This window comes from Mesoplodon densirostris, chromosome 20 (genome assembly GCF_025265405.1).
Source record: "Mesoplodon densirostris isolate mMesDen1 chromosome 20, mMesDen1 primary haplotype, whole genome shotgun sequence".
NCBI lineage: Eukaryota > Metazoa > Chordata > Mammalia > Artiodactyla > Ziphiidae > Mesoplodon > Mesoplodon densirostris.
In genome coordinates this window covers 20,659,755-20,672,196 of record NC_082680.1, presented here as the reverse complement: position 1 = coordinate 20,672,196, position 12,442 = coordinate 20,659,755, and the positions used below count along the sequence as shown (strand labels likewise).

General features: G+C 38.8%; 1 protein-coding gene across 7 annotated transcripts in view; it reads right to left on the bottom strand.

The window, feature by feature from the left end:
- DLC1 (DLC1 Rho GTPase activating protein) overlaps positions 1 to 12,442 on the bottom strand; it is a 407,252-nt gene that overhangs the window by 92,594 nt on the left and 302,216 nt on the right. The gene's annotated exons all lie outside the window — the stretch shown is intronic.

Genomic DNA, 12,442 nt, shown 5'->3' with positions numbered 1-12,442 from the left:
TCCCGCTTCAGGGAATCAATTCATCTGCTTGTTGCCTTTACGGAAAAACTCTGGAGAGTCTTCTACACTCAGCTGTCAATTCCCTCCTTCCTGTCTGTTGTGAACCCACTCTACATCTCCACCAGAACCGCTCATCTGGAGGTCACCACTGACTCTCATGTTACCGGATCCAATGGCTAATTCTCAAGTCTGCATCTTCTTGACCTACCACCATTATTTGATACGTTAATCACTTTCAGTCATCCTTGAAAAACTTGTTTCTCTTGGATTCCAGAGCACTACCCTCTCCTAGTTTTCTTCTTACCTCACTGGCCGTGCCTCTTCAGTCTCTTGCTGGGTTTTACTTTCCCAGACTTTTCATGCTGGAGTGCCTGAAGCTCAGACAACTTTGGCATCTCCTCTAGTTAAACTCCCTCTTTGGTGAGCTCATCCAGTCTCATGGCCTTAATACCATCTACATGCTAATAACTCCGAAATACATATCTTTACTCCAAACATCTCCCCTGAATTCTACTCAACTGCACAAACACTTGGATGTCAAATCGGCATGTAAAACTTAATTACTGAACCAATAATGAACTCCTGATCTCCCCCTCAAAACCTGCTTCTCCCTCAGTCTTGTCCATCTTGGTTCCTGATAACTCCATTTTCTTTTCAAAATATCTTCTAATTATTCTCGCCTCCTCTCTTTCTCTTATCCCCACCCTCACCCATCAGTAAATCTTATTGGCTCAAACTTTAGCCACGGCTAAACCCTTCTCACCATCTCCACTGCTGTCAACTTGGTCTAGGCCAGTATCATCGCTTGCCCCAATTGTTCCAATAGCTTCTTAGTTTCCTTCCTTCTACTCTTGTCCCCTTTGAGTCTATTACAGTATAACAGGGTGATTCTATTAGAATTTAAGTGAACTAACATCACTCCTCTTATAATCCTCCATTGGCTTCTTATCTTAAAAGTCCTTTCAATATCCTACCAGCTCCTTCCTTCTGTTACCTCTCTGACCTTTTCTTCTACACCCTTTCCTTCCCCACTCTCATTCCTGTGCTGGCCTCCTTGATGTTTCTTAAGAAAGAACCTTGGGGAGAAAAAGGGACCTGAGGCTTGCTCTCACTTCAAGAACTTTGCACTTACTCTTCTCTCTGCTTGGAAAGCTCTGCCCCACCCTTCGTGTCTTCACTTAAATGTCACTTTCTCAGAGGGTCCTTCTCTGACCACCTTGTTTCAAATGCCACTCACATTCTCCTTACCCTCACCAGCTCTGTACTCTTACTTTTTCTCTGTTTTATTTTTTCCCCCATAGCACTTTTGACCTACCAACATAATAATATATACACAATATATAATTTACTTATTTATTCTCTCCTTGATTTGCCTCTCACCAGTAGTATGTAAGCTCCATGACAGCAGAAATATTGTTTCAGTCATCGATGTGTCCCCAGAGCCTAAGGGCATTTGATACATAATAGGTGCTCAATAAATATTTGTTGAATGAAAGAGTCTCTTTAACCTCTCTGCTTTTCTCACTAGAATAAACATAAATTGCTTTCGGGCAGGGATCATGTCATGTTCATCCTTCTGTCTTCAGAGTTTAATATGGTATCTGGCAAAGGGTAGGGGGCCATTAATATTGAAGTGAACTGTTGAAGAAAAAACACACTCTATGATTCTTTGAGTACTGCATTCCAAGATGCACAGAAGGACTGGATACATGATAGAGAGGAGAGACAGAGAAAGTCTCAGTTAACCAACAAATACACAGATATTAAGTTTTACATTACATAAAAATGTAGACAGAATTTGGGAAATAAATTGAGGCGAGGGAGATTCCGGACTTTTACTATCAAAGAGAGTAGGGAGTGAGGATATTAATCATAATTACCTGGGAATATTTGAGGGATTTAACATCACTACCTCTTTGGGAGAGCCACTAACATTTATGGAATATTTATTATGTGCCAGACTTTTGGATGCGATTTCCAGTGGCTGCCCACTGGTGTTTTCTTGGCCCTCACCCCTCTAGCTCCAGCCTGAATAATTGCATTTCTCTATGTGGTGACACTTTCTTATACAAGAAGTAAAATCATACAAGTTAGTAATATTTTTTCTCTTGCCCCCTTTCCTCCTCCTCCTTCTCCTTAATGGAAAAGTATTTGTAAAAACAGAATAGTTGCTTTTGGAGTTTAAGTTGCTATATAGAATCCAGGATAATTATTTTAAGCAGGTCCATACAACAGAGGCAGCTTTTAAATGCCTAAACCAGTTTTTAAAGCAGCTCCATTGGCAGTAAAATTTTTACTAAAAGGAAAGTAATGATAAACATGAAATTTAGACTAGTGGTTACTTCTGGGAGGTGAGAGGAACTTTCTAAGGCATTGGAGACACTTAGTTTCTTAAGCTGGATAGTGAGTACATATTATTGCTTTTTAATGTATTTCTATGAGACATATTTTTATGAAACACTAAAAAAAGGAACTGCTCCTCTGGACCAAGACTTTTCTCAAACAATCATTTAAAGATCCTTAATGCATATTAGAATTAAACTCACCAAAGTCACTTCAATAGCATAAAAAGTTTCCACGCTAAAATAACTGTAAGCATTTCAGCTCTCCCTGTGGAAAGCTTTTATGAAAGAGTCTTGCAAAAATAGAATTTAAAATAGCCTCTTCCTATGAAGGTTGTATACAGCTTCCTTTTGTTTGTTTGTTTATAAGTCACTTGTTTTAAACTCTAAATATTCTTCTCTTAGTGCCAATATGATTGGAATTCCAGCCAAGAGAGAAAAAGCCTATTTAACTCAAAGAACTCTAGTGATGGGCTTCCCTGGTGGAGCAATGGTTAAGAATCCGCCTGCCAATGCAGGGGACACGGGTTCAACCCCGGTCAGGGAAGATCCCACATGCTGCAGAGCAACTGAGCCCGTGTGCCACAGCTGCTGAGCCTGCGCTCTAGAGCCCACGAGCCACAACTGCTGATCCCATGAGCCACAACTACTGATCCCGCGCGCCATGACTACTGAAGCCACCGTGCCTGGAGTCCATACTCCGCAACAAGAGAAGCCACCGCAATGAGAGGCCCATGCACCACAACAAAGGGTAGCCCCGGCTCGCTGCAACTAGAGAAAGCCAGTGCATGGCAACGAAGACTCAACGCAGCCAAAAATAAATAAATAAAATAAATTAATTAAAAAAACCTCTAGTGATGATACCCAGGCTCTAACCACTAAATGTAACTATAATTAAATAAAAATGCGTTCAGATCCAAACTGGGAACACAATTAGCATAGGGGCAAAAGAATATGGGACTCTTGGACTTTGCTTCCCTACAAGCTCCAGGCTTTAGCAGGGCAGGAGAGAAGCATGTGGTCTGAGATAGGTGTGTTACAAGAAGTTGGAGCAATAGAAATATGAGGTAGCTACCTTTCTCATTTAAAATTTTCTAGTAAACACTTTAAGAAAAGAAACAGGTGAAATTAATCTTAATAATACATATAGTTTATTTAACCCAATATATCCAAAATATCATCATTTCCACAAGCGATCAATATAAAGATCATTAATGAGAGATTTTACATTCTTTATCTCACAGTAAGTCTTTGAAATCTGGTGTGTATTTTACATGTCAAAGAGTGGATTCATTTGTGAAACCTACTGCTTTGCAGTTTGGGATGATGCCCTGTTTAACAAGAGGACGGCAACATTACTAATACAAAATTAGATATGAAAGTGAGTATCAATTTAGAATGAAAAAAGATATCACAAGGAGTTACTGGAGATTTGAAGTTTCAGGCCCTTTCCTTTTGATATCACTCTTGGCAATTTACCAGACACACTTATACAGAACTGATTCCTGATTCCAACCTGGCTTCCCCTCCCCAACTTGACCAGTACAACTCCTAGCACTCACAGGGGCCCATCTAAGTCAGGGTGTCTGAAGTGTTTAAGCTTCATTAGTGTAACGGGCGAAATTATGTCTCTGCAAATTCACATGTTGAAGCCTTCATCCCTAGTACCTTAAAATGTAACGGCATTTGGAGATAAGGTTTTTAAAGAGGTGACTGAGTTAAAACGAGGCCATCAGGGTGGGCCCTAATCCAATATGACTGGTGTCCTTATACGAAGAGGAAGAGACACGGAGAGGACAGGGCACAGAGGTAAGACTGTGTGAGGACAAAGCAGTGAGAAGGTGACTGCAAGCCAGGGAGGGAGACTGCAGGAGAAACCAACCCTGCCGGCACCTTGATCTTGGACTTTCCACCTCCAGAACCATGAGAAAAGAAACTTCTGTTGTTTAAGCCACCCAGTCTGGGGTATTTTGTTACGGCAGCCAGAGCAAACTAATACAATTAGTTTCTTTTTTTTTTTTTTAAACATCTTTATTAGACTATAATTGCTTTAGAATGTTGTGTTGGTTCCACTGTAAAACAAAGTGAATCAGTTATTTGTATACCTATATCTCCTCCCTCTTGGGCCTTCCTTCCACCCTCCCCATCCCACCTCTCTAGGTCATCACAAAGCACCGAGTTGATCTCCCTGTGCTATATAGCAGCTTCCCACTAGCTATCTATTTTACACATGGTAGTGTACATATGTCAATGCTACTCTCTCAATTCATCCCACCCTCCCCTTCCCCCTCTGTGTCCACAAGTCCATTCTCTATGTCTGTGTCTCTATTCCTGCCCTGCCACTAGGTTCATCAGTACCATTTTTCTAGATTCCATATATATGCATTAATATACGGTATTTGTTTTTTGCTTTCTGACTTCTCTCTGTATGACAGACTCTAGGTCCATCCACATCACTATAAATGACTCACTTTCATTCCTTTTTATGCCTGAGTAATATTCCATTGTATATATGTACCACATCCCTCCTGCACTATTGGTGGGAATGTAAATTGATACAGCCACTATGGAGAACCGTATGGGGGGGTCCTTAAAAAACTAAAAATAGAATTACCATATGACCCAGCAATCCCACTACTGGGCATATACCCTGAGAAAACCAGAATTCAAAAAGATACATGCACCCCAATGTTCATTGCAGCACTATTTACAATAGCCAGGACATGGAAGCAACCTAAATGTCCATTGACAGATGAATGGATAAAGAAGATGTGGTACAATTAGCTTCTTGATCAGCTTCCTCTGCTTATGGACTTTGCTCTTTCCTGCCTCATCCCCTTGCTAACGAGCACCCTCCTCCTCTCGGTCTGTTCCGATCCAACACAACCTGAGCCTTCTCTCCTTCAAGTTTTTCTAATGGAGAGACCTCACGGGCTCAGAGTGCACTCACACTTACTGACCCTCATCATTTGGCTAGGGAATGTGAGTTTCCATGTGACTGCTCCTATATTAGTCCCACGCAGTGTTACTTTGACTTTTCAATACATCTCTTTTCTCCCTTATGAGATGAGTCTTTTGAAGACTATCAGGGACAATGTCTTATATCAAATTGGAACATTACAAACATTCCCTTTTTTTTTTTTGACCTGTGGGACCTCAGTTTCTTGACCAGGGATTGAACTTGGGCCATGGCAGTGAAAGTGCCAAATCCTAACCACTACACCACCAGGGAACTCCCTCAAACATTTCTTGAATAATCTTTTTTGAATTAGGAGGGAGGAGGCCCATCTAATGCTGTGGATGATTAAAAAAAGGGGGGGCTTTAAAAAATGTTACTTTCAAAGTTAAAGGAGAATGGAATCTACCATATTTGCTGATAGTTTAGTGCTATATCTACACTAAACAGATAGAAACAGCATAACAACTGTTATGGCTGAAGTCCCCTAATCCCTCCCACTGTTTCCTACTAATGCAGTGGGTCAGGGGCATTTATCTTTGTTTCTGCTGCAGCCACCCAATTCTGGTTGTTGCCTTCTGTTTTTCTACTGCTTACAACAATAACGGAAGTTCACAAGAATATCTTCCAAAGAGCTTTGGCCAGAACCAAAGGAAGTGAGTACATTCAAGGGTGAAAGGATGATTCAACCTCTTTGAGTGCTTAATTCTTGGTTTGGTATCCCTTCTGAAATTGCTGAAAAGAATGCCAACAAGTTGTAATTACCATGGTGCTCCCTGGGATGTGGAAATCTGCCAATATTCATTGGATTTCAACCAACAAATCCATTTTAAGTAAGTCTTCAAAGGAAATGAGTATCTATTTTGGTTATTTATAGGGAATATCTGTGGCCCTTCCAAAGTTCACAAGCATGCTTGATTTATGCTTCTTATCAGCACTTTTTTGGGTGCAGGTTTAAATGTGCACTAAATATAATATAGTAATTCATTAAAGGGTTGATAAAAGAGAGTAGCCAGTACTTAGTCCCAAAATAAGAGCACCCCCAAATCTGCGTTAGCTACTCACAGAGAAACTGCACACTTACTCTCCTAGTAAGAAAACATATCTGGGTTCAAAATATTTATCAAATGCCATATTTTTCCAGTGAACCAAGGTCCTCTAGGGGAGACATCCATCACCAACCTCAGGAAAGTGAAAGGCCTGCTTTTGCAATCAGAACAGCTTTCCAAGGCCCTCATGCCAATTGCTGTGTAGAATGATTCCACATCAGCTTTGGAAACTTCCAGGGGAGCTGAGTGGGCAGCCATGAATCATCTCTCACCCTTTACACTTATCATTACTGATTTCCTTGGAATATTATATGAAAATAATACCTTGCATTTTTGTAAAGAATGCTTTTCCTGATGGCATTAGACAGTCCCAGAGTAAAAAAAGCAGGCCCTGGTGAGCTGTGTACCCTGAAACTGGATATATTCCAAAAATGTTTGCAAATGCTATTCTGAGTCTGAGTCAACACACCTGATCTGGAGGGCTGTCTGTCACAGGCAGAGGCTGGTGGTGCTGGAAAAAGCCCAAGGACTCCGTTTTGGGAATTAAAAACAAAAATCAAAACAAAACAAAAACTAATTTTAACCCCTTCATAGTCAACTTGAAAGAGCACTGTGATCTTGAATTGTCTCATTTTGTTATGGATAGGAAAGTAGACCTAAGAAAACAACCTCTCCTTTAAAAAATGCTATGCATACACTGAGAAAAATACTGAGAGTGGTTTTTCTAGCTATTTCTCATTTATTTGGCCAAAGCTGATGTCATAATATCCTATCATGTGGGAAGGAATAGCTGGAACCTCGAAATCTTTGGGTGCTAATGCCAAACTCATCACCAGTTTGCCTTGTAGTTTTGGAGTTGCACAGACTCCCTGGGATACCTGATGAAGTTGACTAATATAGTTTGTAGCAATTGGAGATGACAGTCATTCTGCTGCAAGATCAAAAGCAGATGAGTCTTCTCATCAAAATGTTCTTACAAGTAGCAACAGCTGCAATGGTGTTTCTGAACCTTCATATAAATAAAGAGCTCCTTTATTTAATATGAGTGGTGAACATCAAGCTGAAGGGATTGTGAGTGCAGCTTGTTGCTACTGGAACCATGTCCCATGAAGAAGAGTTGATGGAAATGAGGATACTTAATTTGTAAAAAAGAAGAGTCAGAGAAAATCTAGTAGTTTCTCTGTGTGATTGAAGGACTTCTGTGAAGAAGGAGAATTAAATATGTTTTTGCCTGTGTGACCTCAAAATATAGAACATGGCCAACAGCAGAAGCCATGTGGAAACAGATTCTAGACCAACTCAAGGATTATTTTGAAACACAGCTCCTTAAAGATGATGCCACAGTACCAAATGACATGCCCTTTCCTGGAGGTGTCCAAGTAAGATGTTACGGAAAAAAATCTGAACGAACCTTTTGGCCAACCCAGTAGCTGCTTGATGGTCATGTGGCAGAAACACTGTGATTTAACTACAGAAGTATTCCCCTTCTCCTAGATTTCAAGGAGTATCTAAAAATAAGCAAAGGGTCATTATAGAAATATAGGCTGCAGCTTTTTAATTTTTCCACTTAAGGATATTTTAATTGCTATTTATTACTACCACCGTTTAACAGGATAAAGGATAAAGCCAAGAAGGATAGGAAAGAAATAATCTAAGAATAAAGGATTGTTTTTGAGTAGTAAATAAATTCAGCTCTCTGAAAGATGTACCATCTATGTAACTTAAAACACACAACAACCAATACTGTACATTCTATATTCACACACACACACACACACACACACACACACACACACAAAAGGGGACGGAAGAAGAAATGTCAACTCATGAGAGTGGATGGGGGGACAGAATGGGACTAGAGTAGTGTTTAAAAAGGACGTCAACTTTATCTACACTATCTTACTTCTTTATGTAAAAAATAACACAAATATGATAAAATGTCCACATTTGTCAATTCTGGGTACAAGAAGCAAGAATGTTTGTTATCTTTTTCTTTTGTATTTTTCTGTATTAAAATAATCACCCTCTCTTCCCAAACAAAACAGAACACCAAGCTTTACTGCATTGTCTGTATTTTTTCTCATTTCAACATGCACTAACGTAAATGAAATTCTCTATTACTACTGATCCACAGGTCATTATTTGGGAGATAGGAGTCTTCACTTATCAACTGTTATCTTACAGCCTACTGCAGGCCAGGCACTGTGTCTGTGTATCCTCTAGTCCCGTGAGTCTGCAGTTCTACGACTCTTAATTTTCAGTAGATACACCTTTTACAGTTTCTTTCAGATCTTACATTTCCTCTGAAATCAGGAAAAAACTGCAATTATATCAACGTAGTTTGTTAAGAGCAGCTATTCTATGCTGATCAGACTCCCTAATTGTAGCTATTTAAGCCCTTGATTTATTTTTAAAAGAGGGAGTGAGATTGAAGAAAAAAGGTTTTCAAGAAAAAAAAAAGATTGAAGAAATCTCCTAGACACTAAGGTCAGTCTTAGAAGAAACTCACAGTCAGGAATAATAATTATTACTAATTATATAACATATAATATATTAGTAATTATATAAAAGTATATAATGATATATAATAATTATAGTTATATTAAAAGAGTGCTGGAAGGGGACAAAGAAAAAAATGTTCACTCCTCAAATTAACGCCAGTAAATCTCGATACCATTTGTTTTGAATTGGTACTGTTTATAAGGCAGCGTAGAGATGGTGCACCTGGTTTTAGATGTTACTTTGTCCCAACTGATCAACACCTCAGATAAAGCCGCAACTCCTTGGCATGGCATTGGGATCATGAAGTTCAACCAACCTATACAACTAACAGCAGTTTACAGCTTATAATGAACTCTTACACATAAACTCATCCCTAGCCACTCATCACCAAACGTGACTTTTTTTTTATGCCACTGAATACACTGACTAGCAAATTTCTCCTCATTCCTTAGAATACCACTGAAACATCACTTCCCTGGGAGCTTTTCTTCCTGCTCCGCTAGTCCACACTTGGTGCTCTCTTCTTTTCATTCTCACTGTTTTGTACATACTTTTATTAAATAGTTCTCACTTTATATTAAAAAGTATTCTTTTTAAATTAAAAATAGTTCTTATTTTATATTAAAATTATATTTTATAAAAGTCTTGCACACAAGACAGTGAGGAGAGGATGTCATTTCTATGGATTTATGGATGATGACATAGAGGTTAGGGAAATGAGTAAAACCACAGAGCTGGTCAGTTTAAGAGCCTGAGTTTGAAACCAGGTCTTCTGTCTCCAACTCATGCTCTTTCTACTCTGCAGCACTACTCTTTATAGCATGGTAGGATGCTCAATTTCGCTAAGTATTACAAGTATCACCATTGTTTTTGTTTCTTAAAATTGTAGTGATTAAAAATTTTAAGATAAGTAACAATGATTCTAACAGTCTACATTTATTGAGGGTTTATAATATGCCCACAATGGTCTAAGAGATTTAGATTATTAATTCATTTAATCCTCATAAAGATCCTATAAGTACTATTATTATCTTTATTTTACAGGTCAGGAAATTGAGATGCTGAATGGTGAGATAACTTGCTTGAAGTCACCCAGCTAAAGAGTGGCAGAATTGAAATTCACACCCAGGTGGTCTGGCTTTGGCACCCATATTCTTAACGGAAGTAGACTTAACTACTGGTGTTTCCTCTCCTCAATGGAACTTTGGCCATGAACACTGTCTACAAGATTGGTTTCAATTTTGACTCTATACTTACTATGGAACCAAGATTTGGCTCTGGTTTTCCATTTATAGCCTCAACTATAATTATATAGCACAAAAGAGAGATGGAGCTGATTCAGATGATTGAGTACATTTTGAGTTTCATGTGGATAGTTATTATGAAACAAGTAGGTTTTTTATTTTTGAATGTTTCCCCCTCCTACCCTACAAATAATAAAGGAAACTGGCAATTGAGAGTGAAAAAGAAAAAAGAGAAAAAAAAGCAAACAGTCTATTTCTGATTTGTTTGGGACTCCATTCAAGGTTGTAGGAGTCATTCAGAATTGCGTTTCGAGTGTCCAAAGCAACTGTTCTCCTTTGAAATATCTCTGAGATGAAAAATAAAATTGTAAAACATGTTGTGACAAGCTGCCATATGAAAGACTCTTTACATGTAGAACAATAAAGAGTGGAGCAAACATCTTCATTACAGTTTACCTTGTAAAGACTACCCGAGTATAAAACCTAAATAACAACAAACTAAAAGCAAAAATAAGAACACATCTTCATAAATATTTTGTGCCATTTGATAATAATCAGAACTTACTTTATTAAGAAAGTAAATTTAATAAGGCAATGACAACCATAAAATATAGCTGAGAATGTGTCCAGGAAGAAAAACTTCTCATTTCTAACATATTAAAATAAAATTCACAATCACTATTACAGTTATTTAAATACTACTGTAGTTCAGTAATTAAGAAGGAAAAACAATTTATGCTGCTGAGATTTTTGGAGTCTCCAAAATCCCTGAAATATATTCTGGACATTCTCATCTATACTTTAACAATACTGAATATACATACATCTCTCATTGTTTCCTTAAAACACATCTTGAATATTATACATAAAGTTTTATTCCTAGACATTTAGGCCAAATGACCTGGTTCTTTATTCTCCAAACTTTCTTAAATTACCTTTTTTCTGTCCCTACATTTTTATTAACTTGCCTGTCTCCTTCACTTCTCCATCTTTTCCCCTCTTATTAATTCACCCATTCATTCATTCAATATTTATTTCACTTCCTACACCATGACTTTGTATTTATCAAAATCAAAGCTTCCCCCTTTTAACACATTACATTCGTTATCTTTTTCAAGGACAGCTTGAGATTTTAGTTACAGAGTCAGTCTTTCCTGAGAAATGAATAGTGGGAAAGTAGGATCCACTCCTATGCCTCTCCTGAACACTCATCTCACTCACTTTACCTTTGTCCTTCCTTAAACCTAAGATCATGTGGACCTCATAGTTAGTTAGGTGACGTTCACGTACATACTGTCCTATTACTAATTTCTGTGTTTTCTGTTTCAGGTTGTAAGATACTAGAGGAACTCAGCACGAAGTGTCAATAATCACCATGCTTACTTCTTCTAAAATTTTTATTGGGTGATTTTTTTAAAAAACAATACCTGGGCTCTACTCAGCCAAGATAATGAGTAGGGAATTTCACTCAGAAATTAGAAACAAGGAAGATAAGTAAGAGGTGATAAGAAGTGTCTAGATTGCTTCTATTGGCTTTGGAATTATGCTGGGATGAGTATTTGTAACTTTGGACAATTCCCAAAAGGAACATGAAGAATGAATTTTCTATGAAAAGGAAGAAAGTGAGCAAACCTGAAGTTGTGTATAACCCTGTCTAAACGAGTCAGCTGTCTGTGTGGCCTGATAGAGTGAACTGGTGTCCCATCTGTTTTTTTTGGCTGGTTTTACGCTAAGAATATCTTTTCCCTCCTGCTGTACTTAGTTGTAAACACAGGCCCCTGCTTTTTAAGGTTAGTGTTCCTCAGGGTTATGGACAGAAGAGGAAATTCCTTTTAAAAGAGCTTTGTGATAGGACTTTTGTCCTTTACACGAAATAAACCTTTTGGGAAACAAAAGAGAATGGATGGGAAATAACATGATAAGAAAAGAGCTCTGTAGTTTTGTGTTAATTTTAAATCCAACCTCTTCACCAGAGAAGTTGTTAAAAGCCTGGTGCTGACTCATTTCCCTGCCTGGGCTGTTACCCTGGGGGGCAGACACCATTATAAGTCTCTCGCACATACTCATAAGCGTTAGTAAATTCTTGGGTCTTTTTTTTTTTTTTTTTTTGCGGTATGCGGGCCTCTCACTGTTGTGGCCTCCCCCGTTGCGGAGCACAGGCTCCGGACGCGCAGGCTCCGCGGCCATGGCTCACGGGCCCAGCCGCTCCGCGGCATATGGGATCCTCCCAGACCGGGGCACGAACCCGTATCCCCTGCATCGGCAGGCGGACTCTCAACCACTTGCGCCACCAGGGAGGCCCAATTCTTGGGTCTTTGATGTGTTTTGGGTCAACAGAATCATTGCAGC